Source organism: Nicotiana attenuata, unplaced genomic scaffold, assembly GCF_001879085.1.
Source record: "Nicotiana attenuata strain UT unplaced genomic scaffold, NIATTr2, whole genome shotgun sequence".
Classification (NCBI taxonomy): domain Eukaryota; kingdom Viridiplantae; phylum Streptophyta; class Magnoliopsida; order Solanales; family Solanaceae; genus Nicotiana; species Nicotiana attenuata.
In genome coordinates this window covers 61,235-78,132 of record NW_017671402.1, presented here as the reverse complement: position 1 = coordinate 78,132, position 16,898 = coordinate 61,235, and positions in this window count along the sequence as shown.

Sequence of the window (16,898 nt, the reverse complement as noted above, 5' to 3'; positions counted from 1 at the left end):
CGATGGACACCATACGGGGGAGGAATGACAAGCCTCTAGGATGCTAAATTTCTCCTCCTCAGGTACACACCTCCGGATCACTCCGTCGGTGCAAATCTTGAACAAGTATGGCTCGTCCCAATAGAAGTCCAGACTATCCCGTTTGAGCTTCTTCCTTTGGTTAGAAGAGAGCTCACACGGGATGATGCCAGTCACAAGGAAATTAGCAATGTCCGCAAACCATGACATATCACACATGGACACAGAAAGTAGTTGCTCATAGGGGAATGTATCATTGATCTCTAGACCATCACACGGCCTACCTTCCTCCTTCAAGCGGGACAAATGATCCGCCACTTGGTTTTCACTAGCTTTCTGATCCACTATCTCCAAATCAAACTCTTGAAGTAATAAGACCCATCGCATCAGTCTAGCTTTGGAGTCTTTATTTGTCATCAAATATCTAAGAGCTGCATGATTGGTGTGCACTATGACTTTGGCTCCCATAAGATATGGCCGAAATTGTTCTATGGCAAACACAATAGCCAACAATTCCTTCTCAGTCACCGTGTAGTTTCTTTGAGCCTCATTCATAGTCGTGCTCGCATAGTACACTGGATGAAACATTTTGTTCACTCTTTGACCAAAAACTGCCCCAACCGCAACATCACTCGCATCGCACATGAGCTCGAAAGGCAAGCTCCAATTGGGTGCAGTAATGATCGGGGTGGTGATCAACTTATGCTTGAGAAGTTCAAAGGCTTGCATACATCTCTCATCAAACACGAACTTTGTATCCTTTTCTAGCAACTTGCATAGAGGATTCACTACCTTCGAAAAGTCCTTGATAAATCACCGGTAGAAACCCGCATGACCAAGAAAACTCCTCACCCCCTTGACAGAAGTGGGGGGAGGAAGCCTTGAAATCACCTCTGTCTTGGCTTTGTCAACTTCAATCCCATGCTTTGAAGTTTTATGGCCCCACACTATGCCCTCCTCAACCATGAAGTGGCATTTTTCCCAATTTAGCACAAGACTGGTGTCTTCACACCGGGCCAAAACACTATCAAAATTGTGCAAACACTCATCAAATGAATCACCCACAACACTGAAGTCGTCCATGAACACCTCTAATATATCTTTCACCATATCGGTGAAAATGGCCATCATACACCGTTGGAATGTTGTCGGTGCATTGTACAACCCAAAGGGCATCCGGGAGAAAGCAAAGGTGCCATATGGACAAGTAAAGGTTGTCTTCTCCTGATCCTCGGGAGCTATCAAAATTTGATTGTACCCTGAATAACCATCCAAGAAACAATAGAAGGCACGCCCATCAAGGCGATCAAGCATCTGGTCCAGGAAAGGCAATGGGAAGTGATCCTTGCGGGTGACATTGTTCAGCTTGCGGTAGTCCATGCACACCCTCCATCTGGTCACTGTCCGGGTTGGAATAAGTTCATTATTAGCATTGGTCACCATGGTCATACCACCCTTCTTCGGCACACATTGCACCGGAGAAGTCTATGAGCTGTTAGAGATAGGATACACCATGCTGGCATCTAACCACTTGATCACCTCTTTTTTCACCACTTCTTGCATTGCCTTATTGATCCTTCTTTATGTTCCAAGGAGGTTTTGCATCATCTTCCAGAATAATCTTGTGCATACAGAAAGCGGGGCTTATTCCCCGAATATCAGCTAGAGTCCATCCAATTGCCTTTTCTGCTTTTTGAGCACCGCCAATGTGGCATCTACCTGCATGTTAGTAAGACAAGAGGAAAGAATAACTGGTAAAGTTGAACTAGAGCCTAAGAATTCATACCTAAGGTGTGGAGGTAATGGCTTCAACTCCAACACCGGGGGTTCCTCAATTGAAGGCTTTGTTGGAGGCGTCTTTCTATTTTCAAGATCCAAAGTTTCCTAGGCTCGTAAGAATAAGAGCCCATTCCATGTAAAGCATTCACGCACTCCACTCGGCCCGCATCATCATTGACATCCAAATTCAACAATACGGCCTCCAAAGGGTCCTCAACACTGATCATTGCACTAGTATCATCAATTATCGCAGTTGTGACTAGATCCACAAATGAGCACACTTCGGTACAATTGGGCTGCTTCATTAACTTGCACACATGAAAAACGACCTTTTCATCACCCTCCCTAAAAGTGAGTTCCCCTGCTTCCACATCCACTAGAGCCTTCCCCGTAGCAAGGAAAGGTCTCCCTAATATGATCGAGACCTCATAATCTACCTCACAATCCAAGATTACAAAATCAGCTGGCAAGATAAATTTGTCCACCCGGACGAGCACATCATCAACAATACCCAATGGTCGCTTCATAGATCAGTCTGCCATTTGCAATCGCATGGAAGTTGGCCTCAGAGGCCCAATACCCAAAGTCTTGAAAACTGAGTAGGGCATTAAGTTGATGCTTGCCCCAAGATCACATAAGGTTAGCAAAGTATGCACTCACTATAGTGCAGGGGATAATGAAAGCACCGGGATCCTCTAATTTCGGAGCCATTGAATGTACTATAGCACTAACTTGGTGGGTCATCTTGATAGTTTCACAGTCCATGGATCTTTTTTTTGTCACCAAATCTTTCATGAATTTAGCATAACCGGGCATTTGCCCCAAAGCCTCCACCAAAGGCACATTGATGGATAAGCTCTTCATCATGTCAATGAACTTTTTGAATTGATTCTCACATTTCTGCTTGGCTAGCCTCTGAGGATAAAGGGGAGGTGGCCTAGGCAAAGGTGCCTTGGAAACCGGCTCCGGCATGTCAATTACGTGCTCCCTAGACGGGTTTACATTACTTTGTGTTTCCACCTCGGCATCTTGAATATTGATCCTCACTTCTTTATTCACATTTTCATCAACCACATTCTCAACCACCAAAGGAACTTCATCTTCTTGCAACTCAACTTCTTCACCCAAAACATGCGTTTGTTTGGAGGCATTCACATTACCGCCTCGTCCACTCCTAGTTGTCACAGCCATAACATGATTATTTCCTCCCTTTGGGTTCACTACCATATCACTTGGTTGATCACCCTTAGGGCGTGTATTTAGAGACTGAGAGATTTGACCTAGTTGCACCTCCAAATTCCTAATGAAGTATTGTGAGAAGCCAATTGCGCATCGGAATCCGCATTCTTTTTCATCATTTGTTCGAACATCATTTCAATTCTACCCATTTCATTGTTGGATGAAATAGGACCCTGGGAAGGAAAAGGTGGTGGATTGCTCGGTTGTTGGTACATTGGGCGCCTTTGAAAGCCTTGCCTCTGATTTTCTTGGTTATTGTTCCACCCGCCTTGGTTGTTGTTATTTCCACCGCAATTGTTGTTGTTGCCCCAGTTTCCTTGATTGTTGCGGTTGTTATTTTGTTTTCCCCAATTGTTGTTCCCTTGATGTTGATTGTTCCAATTATTGTTTCCTTGTTGTTAGTTACCCCAATTGCCCTGGGATCGCCATTGCTGTTGTTGGTTGGAAGAATTTCCTCTTTGGCCTTGGTAATTATTCACATATTGCACCTCCTCATTTTGCTCATCATAGCCATCATCTTGAAATCCATTACCATTATTGTCAAATTGATCCGAATTACCTTGGTTCTATTGACCTCTTCGCCTTCTTTGGTTCACTAGCATGTTAACACCCTCCATAGCATTCGCTTGGCGAGGATTTTGGACTTGTTGCAAGTGTGCCTTTGCCAAGTGGTTCATTATAGTTGTAAGTTCTGCTATAGCCTGTCCATGGTCATGTAGTTCTTTATGCAAATGATAACCGTGGGGTCACCCTGAGGCACATTGGCTCGACTTTGCCAAGCGGAGGATGTGTCGGCCATTTCATCAAGAATCTCACAAGCTTCATCATAAGGAAACTTCATGAAAATACCCCCAACCAATTGGTTCAATATGCATTGATTTGTTGTATTGATGCCCCGATAGAAGGTTTGTTGTATCATTGCCTCTGTCATATCATTGTTGGGGCATTCTTTCACCATAGTTCTGTATCGCTCCCAAATCTCATGCAATGGTTTGGCAGGCTCCTGCTTGAAGGATAAGATCTCATCCCGTAGTGCTGCCATGTGTCCCGGTGAGAAGAATTTGGCAATGAACTTATTCGCCAACTCATCCCAAGTTGTGATGGAATGGCTGGGAAGTCGCTCAAGCCAGTCTAATGCTTTCCCTCTAAGTGAGAAAGGGAAAAGCCTCAATCGAAGTGCATCCTCGGACACATTGGTTTGCTTGCTCCCCCAACAGGTATCCACGAACCCCTTGAGATGTTTGTACGCATTTTGAGTGGGAGCACCGGTGAAATACCCACGCTGCTCCAATGATGTCAACATCACGTTGGTTATTTGAAAATTGCCCGCCCGAATCCGGGGCGGAACAATAGCACTCGCATAGCTTTGGTTGGGAAGAACTTTGGGAGCCACTCTTGGAGGTGGCGGAGGAGGGTTTGAAATATTGTCATTTGCTCTACCTCCTCCCCCGCATTCACATTTCCAAGAGGGTCATTAGCATTTAAAGCCATTTGGTACCTAAAGTATTGACACACACAAACTAGTAACAAGAAGGAAAGAAGAACAAAACACAAATCTAACTAAATAGATAGCCAAAACCGTTACCTCCCCGGCAACTACGCCAAAAAGTGATTGCGGCCTATCCCGCACTACTATTTAAGTAGCGAGAGAGGGTCGGAGTAGCTTTTACCCGATTTAGGGTTGGGATCAAATCAACAGAGAGCTAGAATTTGGAATCGAGTATCTATCTAGTGTAGAATTGCGTATGTGTTCCAAATTACACTTATATTCATTTTTGGGTTTTTTGTTTACTTCTACGATTATCAAACTACAATTGGTAATTTCAACTAAATTATGCTAAGAGCTATAATGCTACGATTTGTTCAAATAGGTTTAAAAGGCACTAGGGTAGTGACTACCGCCTAGGTGGTCAATTGACGGGTACTTGAATCTAAGGCACGTTTGACATGTTTGGGAGTATGTTATAACCGTTGCACGACTTTACCCACTCTACACCTCTCGGTGGTTCGAGTGATTTTGCCCGAATTGGCGTTCTCAAGACCAATTGGGTATGCAAATTTGCACAAGCAACTAGGGTTCAATTCGGGTATTACTCTCTCGAGGTTTAACCCTTTAATTGGGGATATCAATCTCTTGAGTATGCCCCAATTCATTGTTGGACCAATTTCGGAGAGTTAGGCTCTCTTTCTCAAGAAGAGCTCAAGTCAACTCAACACAAACTAGTGTTTGCAACCACTGATTCAGAAATTAACCATGAAATTGGCCCAGATAACAAACACCCATAGTCAAATTAGCCCTAAAATACAAGACCCATCAATTACCCACACTAGGGTTGAGCCACAACCCTAGCTTATGGGTCTAGCTACTCATAATTTAAGAAGAAAAGCAAGAAATAGATGAAGATAATCTCATATTAATTAATCACTAAGTTAAATAACAAGATTCAATGATTAAAAGTAGCTAAAATTGCCCAAAATGGCCTACAATGTCGAACCCACGAGTGCAGCTGCTTACTTACAATATCTGATACCCTAAAAATGGAAAAAGAAGATATTTATACTAGGCTGAAAAGTCTGGAGAAAAATGCCCCATTGGGGTTAGTGCGGACCGCACAAAATGGACCGCGGTCCGCACTGGGGCTTTGGCCTTGAAAAATAGCTCTCTCAATCTTGGCATCGCGGACCGTAGAGAATGGACTGCGGCCGCAGAGGCTTCCAGTACGGTCCGCGTAAAATGGACCGCGGACCGCAGAGGCTTGAAACTCTGAAAATGGCACTCTCTGATTCTCCTCACCGCGGACCGCAGAGAATGAACTGCGGCCGCGTTGATCTTAGTGCGGCGCACTAAATGGTAGTGCGGCCGCACTGCCTCTTGGCCTGAAAATCACCTCTCTGAATCTCCTAGTGCGGACAGCACAAAGTGGTGTGCGGCCGCACTAGGCCTGTTTAGCCTGAGCTTGTCTTTTCTTTGGCACTTCTGCAAGTTTCACTCCGTTTGAGCTGATCTTTGACATCTCGTCACTTTGATGATCAAACCTGCAATCAAGCACAACTTGTGAGCCTTTTGGGACTATTTTGTATGAATTTCTATCAAAGCATAAGCAAGAAGGAGTATAAAATGCGTCAAAATCCCTTGTTATCAGGCTCGTGGACCCAGGTAGCTCGACCAGCATAATCAGGTCGAGGGTGGTGGAGCAGCTCGAACTGCTCGACTAAATCGTACCCGCCTCTCAAGTCCAGAATGGATTAAAATGGCGAGCGAGACAACGAAAGGGGAGATCATCCTCCCGGTCAATATAGACGGTGCAATCCAAGATACCAAGTTTCATGTCATCGAAGGTGACATGAGATACAATGCCTCGCTTGGAAGGCCATGGATACACAGTATGAGGGCAGTTCCATCAACCCTCCACCATATGATGAAATTTCCAACCAAGGATGGAGTAAAAGTAGTGTACGGAGAGCAACATGCAGCAAGAGAGATGTTCGCGGTACACGACATGACACCAGCGTCGGCGCCCTCTACATCGAAAAGGCGAAAAGACAAGCAAATAGCCGAGTGGAAACCACAATCGACGTTCTCGGCTATATCCTAATAAGGGAACAAAGGACCGTACCGCATCCTCGGAGCAAGCAATTAAAACGTATAGGGGCTCGAACGCTCTCACTACTAAGGTACAACCCTCCCCTCTTTTTTTTTCATTTACATTTTTTACTAACTTATTGCTGGTATTCAATTGAAAGGAATCGAAACACCCTCCAGATCGAAGACCTTGGGTTTTAAAGCATGCGTTGCGCTTTTTTTCCCTTGGACCGGGTTTTATCCCGAACGGGTTTTACCGGCGAGGTTCTAACGAGGCAACACCCATATGCTACCTAAGGAGAACTCATCAAGTATTCAAGGTTTCTCTTTAATCAACCTCAAATACTGGGGGGCATCACCCCAGGAGGTCACCTCTCGGAAGAAATCAAACTATGCCTAGGAGGACCTCGACAGGAGAATGTTGTATTGGGCCAAACGGTCAAATGAACCGTGTCCATGTAGAATAATAGAGCCTACAAAAGCAAAAAGCATGTACGTGTATATCAAGTAATCGAGGAAGACTCTTTGCTTATCAAAACACTTTGCGTTTCGAAGAAGTTCACTACTGTTGCGCAAAACGGCCCAAGCACCAAAAACTCTCGAACACTCGGGGACTGTCTTCGACAGTTAGCTCATCGAGCCATCAAAAACTCGAATATGTAAGACCTTGATCAGGCAACTTCGAGCTCATAAGCCCTCACTAAGGCAACATCAGATCTGTAAGTCCTCAACAAGGAGTGCTCAAATTTATAAGACCTTAAAAAGGGCATAACCCCCGATATTAAGGCCAAGGCTATATATTCGAACTTGTAAGACCCCTAAAAAGGCGTACCCTCGATATAGACGCCAAGGTCACCGCACACGGGGACTAAAGGATACGGCCTTACATAAAGACTACAGTCAAACTAAAAGGCTACGGCCGAATTAACGCGGCTCGGAGACGTTCGACTGCCGCCATAAAACTAAAGGCCTCCAAATACTTCGAAAGTACTTCGAAAAAAACCGGTTAATCAGGCTACCCTCGGTATAAGCAAAGGAGCTTCGATAATATCAGGTCTGAACAATAAAAAGGCTTCGAAAGCAATCAGCCTTCGATGGAAAGGTTTCAAAAACTCAACCTTCGAGCGAACCTCCCGAGGTGCTCAGCTATCGTCATATATCGACTCATAATTGAGGTTCTCGTTTGAGCCGTCGAAGAGTCGGACGAACACAAAACATGCCAAGGCATAATCAAAACTCCAAAAGTCTTTAGCCAAAATGAGGGAAAACTATAGCCAATGCGTAAGAGCCTAAGGGCAAGCCTAAAATGCCTAAGGGCCAATGCGTAAGAGCCTAAGGCCCAGCCTAAAAGAGCCTAAGGGCCGATACGTAAGAGCCTAAGGGCCAGCCTAAAGAGCCTAAGGGCCAATATGTTGGAAACATAAGGGTCGATGAGCCTGAGTCAAAACTTGATTCGAGGACCAAGCCCTTAACAGTCAACTATTATCAGTTGTTCATCGAACACAACGTAAGGGTTCTCATCCAAAAAAGTCCAACGCATCGGACTAATTGTCAATAGGCATCAAAACTCAAAGCATAAACAAAGACACAAGCAAGTAGGAATTTATATAAAGGAAAAATCAAAGGGTTCCTTTTTTATTATAAATAATGGTACAAAGATACATTTACAACACTCCCACAGAAAGCCCGATACAAAGAACGAGAAAGAAAAGCCTAATATATCCTCGGTAACTTAGCCTTTCCCCTCGGGGACTATGTCTGAATCAGCTCCCTCAGGACCATCTCCCTCACCGGCCTCCTCCTCGTTGTCTTTAGCATAGGAAACGAGGAACTTGGCATCGAACTCATCCTCCCTTGCCTGCCCTATCTCCTCTGAGAGATTGAAGCCCTTACTATGAATCTCTTCGAGAGTTTCCCTCCGGGATCTACATTGAACATATTCATTGCTCCTCCTCTCTCAATCAAAATCCCCTGTCAACTTCGTATGAGCTTCAACAACATCCTTCAGATAGATGGCCACATTCTTATCGGCCTTTGCTCGGACCCCTTCGGCTTCAGCTAAAGCATCCACAACCTTGGCCTTCATCTTCAAAAGATCTGTCTCAAGCTTAACAATCCTGCTTGTCTGAACCAAGTTGCTTTCTCGAGCATTACGAAGTTGTATCTCAAGGGTGGAGGCCTTAGCCAAAGCATTTCTTTTGGCTGCAACATGAGCATCTATCTGTGCCCTCAATTCGTTGCATTCAGAATTAGCCTGGTTGGCTTCGCCCCGAAGGCATTCCAATGTCTCAGCCTTTTCCTGCAACTAAGATATCAAAACATTAGTTTCCGAAGATGGGGGAAGAAACATGTATTCCTCCAAAATACGGGTTACCTGTTTCTCGATCTTGCCTTCATAATCACAACATCGGTTTAACTCCAATCGAAGATGTATAAGCTCTCTTGCCTTCTTGTCACAAAAAATCCTGAGAGATTTCTCCCCATTCAAGTCTTTACGCAACTTCGCCTCACAACGAAGCAGCTCAAACTTGAGCTTATCAAAGGGCTATGAGAAACAAGGTTTGGTCAAAAATAAGAAAGCGCGAAGTTGGAAAAGCAATAATAAACTCAAAACGCACCATAGAGCAGAGTCGCTGAGCTTCCTCGAAGGTCCATTTTGCATCTACCGGCTCGGTCTCATTGGCCCCGATAGAGCAAACCGAAGCGCCTTGTCCAGGCAGGGACACGACAAAGTCCATTTCCCTCGGAGTACTTCCCTTCATTCGAGAACCAGCTGCCAAATTAGGTAATGAAGGACCTTCGCCCCTCCTCTCTTATGGAATCTCTCCCTCGAGATTAGGGGCGCCGAACCCAGCAGGTTCAACAGTCTCGGGCGGCCTCCTGGTTCGAGCCGTCAATATAGAATCATCCTCTCCGAATATGCTGATGTCCTCAAAGCTACCAATAAAGATGAGATCTTCGTCAGCGGCAACGCCCTCCTCATGCCCCCGAGCGGATCCTGCCTTGCTATGAGAATCCTCGTCCTTCAAGGATCTCTTTCTCTTATTATCCTTCCTTGATTTAGAAGTCGAAGGTCCTTCCTCCTCCTCGTAGGGGGACGATCTCACCTCAGAAAACTCACCGATGCCTGCAAATAAAGAAATTAGCGTACGTAAAGGAAAATACCCTTCGAGAGAAGGACTACATTGCACATAACATGATGCTTAGCCTCCCATTTGCCCTTCGACAAATCTCTCCAATTGCGCTCATCATAAGTTGAAAAGGCCGCTAGTTTGCGAGCCTAGCCCGCAAGATCGGGGACCTCATTTGGCATCCACGGGATCGCTGCAGAAAACAAAAAAAAATGTCCTTACAAAACCTAGCCCCACCAAGAACAAAAGTAATAGAGTTCGATATATCACTTACGCTTGAAATTCCATTTTTCTGGAAACGGCAGGAAATCCACAGGAATAATGTCTATAGTCGGCACTCGAACAAACCGACTCATCCACCCTCGATCCTTGTCCTCTTCATCACTAGCGATAAAGGGCTTGTTGGATCGACGTCGTAGCGTAATTAGACCTCGATAATGCAAAGGCCGGTAAAACCTGATGAAGTGGCTAAGAGTGAACTCGAGCTCGGCCTTCTCAGCAAAAAATCTCATGATCAACACAATCCGCCAGAAAGACGGATGAATCTGTGCCAAAGTGACTCGACATCTTCGACAGAATTCGAGCATGAGTTGGTCGAGAGGACCCAACATAAAAGGTTACGTATATACGGTCAGAAACCCCTCTACGTGGGTCGTAACGTCCTCTTCCCGGGAGGGTATCTGCAACCTCACCTTTTCTCCCCATCCGCAGTCTCTCCTCATAGTCTTAAAATGCCTCTCTTCTATTGAGAAAATGAACCTCGATGCATGTTCCCGATGACCCAGAACGTCGAGAGGTTTCTCTATCGCAAAATCCCTCATCCTGACAAAACAGTTCAAAGTCAGCTCGCCAAATGCTGGCAGTGCGCCACCAGCCAGGCGAGAAACAACGATGGGACTTCCCTCTCTCTGATGAGCGAATTTGGACATGGTAGCCATGGTTCCCTCAAAACAAGAAAGGGAAGATTGAAATTCAGGCGAAAACTTTGATCTGATATGGCACTAGGACAAGCACAAAAAGAGGAACTCTATAGAGAAAGACAGTTGCACAAAGTGGTAACGTCTCCAATGATAGGAAAGCAAGTATATATAAGAAGACTATTTATTTACTTTGATAGCCAATCAGCTCTGGCAAAGCACTTATGACCTTTCGGGAAAATGCACCGATGGGGCCACTTCGGTCAATTCACAGTCATATTGCAAGAATGACGTCATCGCACGATGTTCGAGGGATGGAGGAGTCAAATTGATTCCTTACCAACCCGACTGGGGGAAATGTGCGATCGGAACCAGAACAACCCGACCTCAAGGGTCTCTGTCATTTCGAGACCAAGCTCGAAGGAGTTAAGTTCAAGGTCGAGGCCTGACTTTGGCGTGAATCTTAAAAGGCAAAACTCTGAAGACATTAAAAAAGAAAATCCTTTGCATTTCAAGAATATATTTACAAAGTGCATTTACAAAGACTCGCATGAGGAGTCCACATACAAAAAGAAGTAAAAAGAGCAAACGTGGCCTAGTCTTCATCTCCATTACTCCCTGAGCTACTTGAAGAGCCCTCGTCAGAAGTAGTTGGAGCTGCAGACTCCTCTTCCAAGGCCTTTGCTTCTTCGATCTCGGTAGAGAGGTCGAAACCCTTGGCGTGCATTTCTTTGAAGGACTGCCTTCTAGCCTCTAATCGAGCATATGTGAAGGAACGAGATAGCTTTAGCTCGGCCTTGTTAGATATCTCCCTGGCTCGAGCATTCACTGCAGCAACATCTTTCCGATATGAGATATGAGTTCATCGGCTTCCGACTTGGCCGAGGATAACGCGGCGGATGACTCAGCGTAAAGCACCTCGAATTTGTGAGCCTCCTCTTTAGCATCGAGAAGAAGATTCTGAGTCGAGGCCAGCTCTCCTCGAAGAGCATCCCTTTCCAGGGCCATGCTATCCTTGTGCCGCCTCAGCTCAAGGATCTCAGCATCTTTGGCCACAATTTCTTTCCGATGTTGCCCCCGCTAGGGCATCCTTTTGTTCAATTTGCAAATGCCAAGTCAAGATAATAAACGCCGAGTTATGAAAACAAAAGGTAAGCTCATGATTACCGATCTACCTACTCGATGAAGATGGCCCACTCTTGAAGCATTTTCTCCGAACCCGCTTGAGGGCTGTTCAGTTCCTTTTCCCTTCAGGCGTATTGAGCTTTTAGCTCATTTGAGTCCAAAGCGAGCTTCTTGATCTCACCCTCACAATGAGTCAGTTCAGCTTGTAACTTGGAGAAGGCCTGGTCATACAATATCGTGACCTATAACACGAAGGGAAGAAGTTAGGAAAGCGAAGATCAAAACTCAAGGCAAAGTTTATGTCAAAATCACCTATTTTTTAAGTTTCGCAGCCTCCTCAAGAATGACTGGAGCATCGATATTGATATCCTCTTCAACACCGACAAAGAAATCTCCAAATGCATCATCCTCTCCCCGGGATGCCCCCACATCGGGAGTCCTGTTCTGGGCATCCCGTATTTTCTCTGGGGAAAACGACGGGCCTGATTGAAGACCGACTATGACATCAACCTCTATCGAGGTTTCCTCTCCCCCTCGAAGGGCTTCAGAGCGGTTTACTCCGGGTGCGCCAACCAAGTACTCATTAACACGAGTTGTATCATGTTCAGTGGTCGGTTCGAGGACTGCACCCAAGCCCTCCTCGAGGGGCTCCTCGATATGATGTGGGGCCGCATCGACCATCTCTGACTCGCTAGCCTTCTCCTCGGCAACTTCCGAAGCATCAGCACTTCGTCTTGCCCTATGCACCAGCGGGAAACTATCATCGTCTTCTCCTTCGGCACAAAGACTCTCAGCAGCTGCCGAAGTTAGGACCATTGCATCGGTCCTGGGCTTTTGAGCCTTAGCTCTCTTTGGTCTCGGGGACTCCGCCTGTATCTCCTTCTTTCTCTTTCTGTCCTTGACGGATTTTTGTGTCTCCTCTTCACTAGGAGGAGGCGACCTCATTAAAACGGCTTCCCCGAGGCCTGTACAAGCATAAAATATCAAATGTACCACCAAGAAATCTATTTACAAGAAACTTAGAGGTGATAGCAGTAAGGACATACCATGGTTTTTGGCCTCCCATCGAGTTTTGGCCAAATCACGCCAAATGTGCTTGTCATACGGGGTAGTGGAGTCTAGAAGTTTAACCCATCTCGAGAGGTCCTTGACCACGCCGGGGAACTACACGGTGGCTACACAACCATAAGAGAATCAATTAAAAAAAGAAATGAATTAGTTCGAAACAGGAAAAGAGGGCATTCATGTGATAAAACATGCACGATGCGGTGGAACTTATGTCTCGTATTCCATTCCTCAAGGAATGGCATCTTCTCGGTGGGGATGAGGTCCGAAGTCCTGACTCGGACGAAGAGGCTCATCTATCCCTAGTCTTTATCTTCATCAGTATTGCAAAAAATGCCTTGGCAGATCGATGCCGTAGTTTGACTAAGCCCCCCCTCCCGATAGAAGCGAGGGCTGTACAATCTAATCAGATGATCGAGGTTGAATGACATCCCCTCGATCATATTCGAAAGTTGTCTAATCAAGTAGACGATTCTCTAAAAAGAGGGATAGATTTGACCAAGCGTCACTCTATATTGTCAACAAAACTCGAGGATCACCGGGTCTATTGGTGGAGAAGAAGAATCTACAGGACCTAAGGTGAAGGGATACGTATATACGCTGAGGAAACCAGGTTTGTGTGTGGTTATGTCCTCTTCTGATGAAGGTATCTCAGCTTGTACCGCCTCTCCCCAGTGAAAGTCTATTTTTACCTTTTCTATATCGGTTATTAGACTAATATACCGAGACATGGGCTCGCATCGGCCCGGTATCGAAAAAGGTTTGTCAATTTTGAAATCGAAAGATGTATCGAAGGACCTAGGAACGCACTCCTCAACACTGGGAGGCACTACCTTTTTTCTCTTAGACAAACATGATGAAGAAGGGGCTTCTCCTTTTCGGGATACTGTCTTAGAGGTTTTAGCCATGGTTATAACAAAGTTTAAAAGCAAGTTGATGCAGAAGTGAATACAGAAAAGGGGAAAAGGCAGGAAATTGTTAACAAAGTTTGAAGATGTAAAGATGTTGCAAAGATCTAAAAGATAAGGAATTGGAGTATTTATAAGTCATCTAAGTGAGTTGAAAGGGCGACCAATAGTAGTTTGTGGGCTTTTCGAGAACTGTGTTGACAAGACCTCTGTACAACTTTTTCTGCCGCATCATTTAATGATCTCACGTGGCTAACGTCACAATGGGGCTATCGGGGAGGTAAGACTCAAGATTGTTTCTTATTATTTCATTCTAACAAACGTGGGGACTATCTGTATACGGCCAAAATTGGAGAGTTCGACTTTGGGGCTACTGTGGCACTCCAACAACCGACCTCGAGGAGCTCGAAGTGGAATTTGAAGGTGGACCCCGAGGTGCCTCCCTTGAGGGGGCATATCGAAGGTCGATCTTGGAGCAGCACAAGTCGGCGGTCATCATGGAAAGGCGGGAAACCCCCGAGGTCACGCGATGAGGACTGGCAGATCTGCAAGAATAGTACGAATCCGTACTGAGCCGTTATACAGCTGTACTAGTAGCATTTATTCGTCATTTTATTAGACATGTACTGTGTTGGGATTCACCCCTCCTATATAAAGGGGACCCTTGTCATTTTGTAAGAAGAGGATATATTGAATACAATACAACATTCTCTGCTCTTTCTGCTAACACAATTGTTCTACACATTATTGATTATTCTTTCATTGTTCATTTCTTGTTCTTCATTTATTGCTCGTTATTAACCGCAAAAGGCCATCTTTAAGGCCCTCATTATCATTTATTCTTTATCAACAGTTCATCGTTATTAGCCTCATCTAGACCTCGAGGCCCAGCCTCGTGACCCTATTGGTTTGCATATCTTATTCTCTTTACTTAAACTTAGCATCTATTGCCTAACAACTAGTATTTAGATAAATCACGTATTTTTAGAATTACAAAATCAAATATAATTGTAAATACCATTTTTAAGGTAAACAAAATACCACCCCTGTTCTTTGGGGTTATGATATAAACATCTTTATTGCTTTTGCCGCATACTATGCTTTCTGCCCTTTTAATATTTGAGCTTACTCTTGCACTAAAAATATTTTAGTGCAAGACCATGACTTTGATATACACGGGTGTTTATAAAAGAGGGACTTTTTATGTTAACGACATTGATGAAGATGACGTCTCATTTTGATATTGGTGAAAATATATGAAACATGAATTGGATATGAAAAGAGAAATAATCTGAGGAAGTTTTATGTTTTGAACTTTCAAACAAATAAATTTTGTATATCATTTTCATAACTGTTCATATAACACTTTCATAACTGCTTTCATTGTAGCATGTTTACAGACATGTCTATTTTACCGTGACTAAGTTTATGGCCCTAACCTAGAAACTCGTGGGAATATTTTGCATCCTTTGTGCAAGTTCAAACTCCTTTGAAAATTTTTCAAGGGTTTCTTAATGGTTTTGATTCAGGCTGAACTATGCCCGTGGTTCCTTTTCCTTCCTTGTGTAACCTTCTATATGCATGGTCCCCCTAGTGTTGGAGCTTTGAAGTATGAAATCTCGAATACTGGATCAACTCCATTATTTTGGTCCTTTCCCTGAAAAGAAAAATATAAACGGGACTCAGAGATAATTTCTTCGATGTCTCGGACCATCAAAAATGGAGTATGTAATAAGAGAAGTACATGAGGGGTATTATGACAATCATGTTGGGGGAGGTCTTTGGTGAAAACATTAATAAGGGCAGGATATTATTGGCCAAAAATGGAAGAGAAAGAAGAAAATATTGTAGCCAGGTGCGACAAATGTCAACGATATGCCAAAAACATGCACCGACCGGCAGAGCTGTTACATTCAATTATTTCACCATGGACCTTCATGAAATGGGGGGGATGGACATCGTAGAGCTGTTGCCTCAAGCTAAAGGAAAGGTACGGTTCTCTTAGTTATAACAGATTATTTCTCAAAATGGGTAGAAGCATCTGCTTTTAAAGAGGTGAGAGAAAAAGAAGTTAGGGACTTCATTTGGCAAAATATTATATGCCGATTTGGAGTTCCATAGGAGATTTTATGTGGTAATGGCCCACAATTCATAGGCGCGAATATCACAAAATTCTTCCAAAGTTGGCATATTAAACGAATTACATCTGCACCTTATCACCCTGCAGCCAACGGACAAGCTGAATCGACAAATAAAGTTATTATCAATAACTTAAAGAAGAGATTGGAAGAATCAAAAGGCAAACGGCCAGAGGTATTACCAGGGTTGCTATGGGCTTACCGCACAACCACAAAAACTAGTACGGGTAAGACTCCGTTTTTACTTGTATACGGTGCAGAAGCTTTAATTCCGCTGGAGATAGGTGAACCAAATATGAGGTACATGCATGCCATTGAGGAGGAAAATGGGTCAGAGCTACGAGTAAATTTGAATTTGCTAGAAGAAAGGAGAGAAGCAGCATTAATTCGAATGACGGTCTCAAAAACAGATGATTGAACGATATTACAACAGGAAAGCTAATTTGAGGTACTTCATGATTGGGGACTTCGTCCTCAAAAAGGTGTTTCGGTCAACAAAAGCGTGCTAAAGGTCCACAAAACATTTTATAATATAAATTCCCACGAATTACAATACCAGGCAGCTTTCAGCCGTAGCAATTGTGATTTCTTCTTATCTTCAGGCAAGATACCATACTACAAAAAGTTCACGAATTCATTCCTTTATTGAAATTTACCTCACTTTTGATTTGATCGAGTGCTGAATGAAACAAATGTATGACTATGGCATTTTCTGCATTTGTTACATTTGCGGCAGACGCGAGATTTGCCAATACGTCTGCTTCTGCATTTTCCTCCCTAGGTATTTGTAGTGCTTTCCATGTGTGAAATTGTCTAAGAAATTCTCGTACCTTTTCTAGGTATTGCTGCATTCGCGTCTCTTTTGCTACATAAGTCCCCTACATTTGATTAACCACCAGCTGCAAGTCACTTTTGATCACAATTTGTTCGATACCAAGTTCTCGTGCCAATTTGAAGCCTCCAATCACAGCTTCATACTCTGACTCATTGTTAGT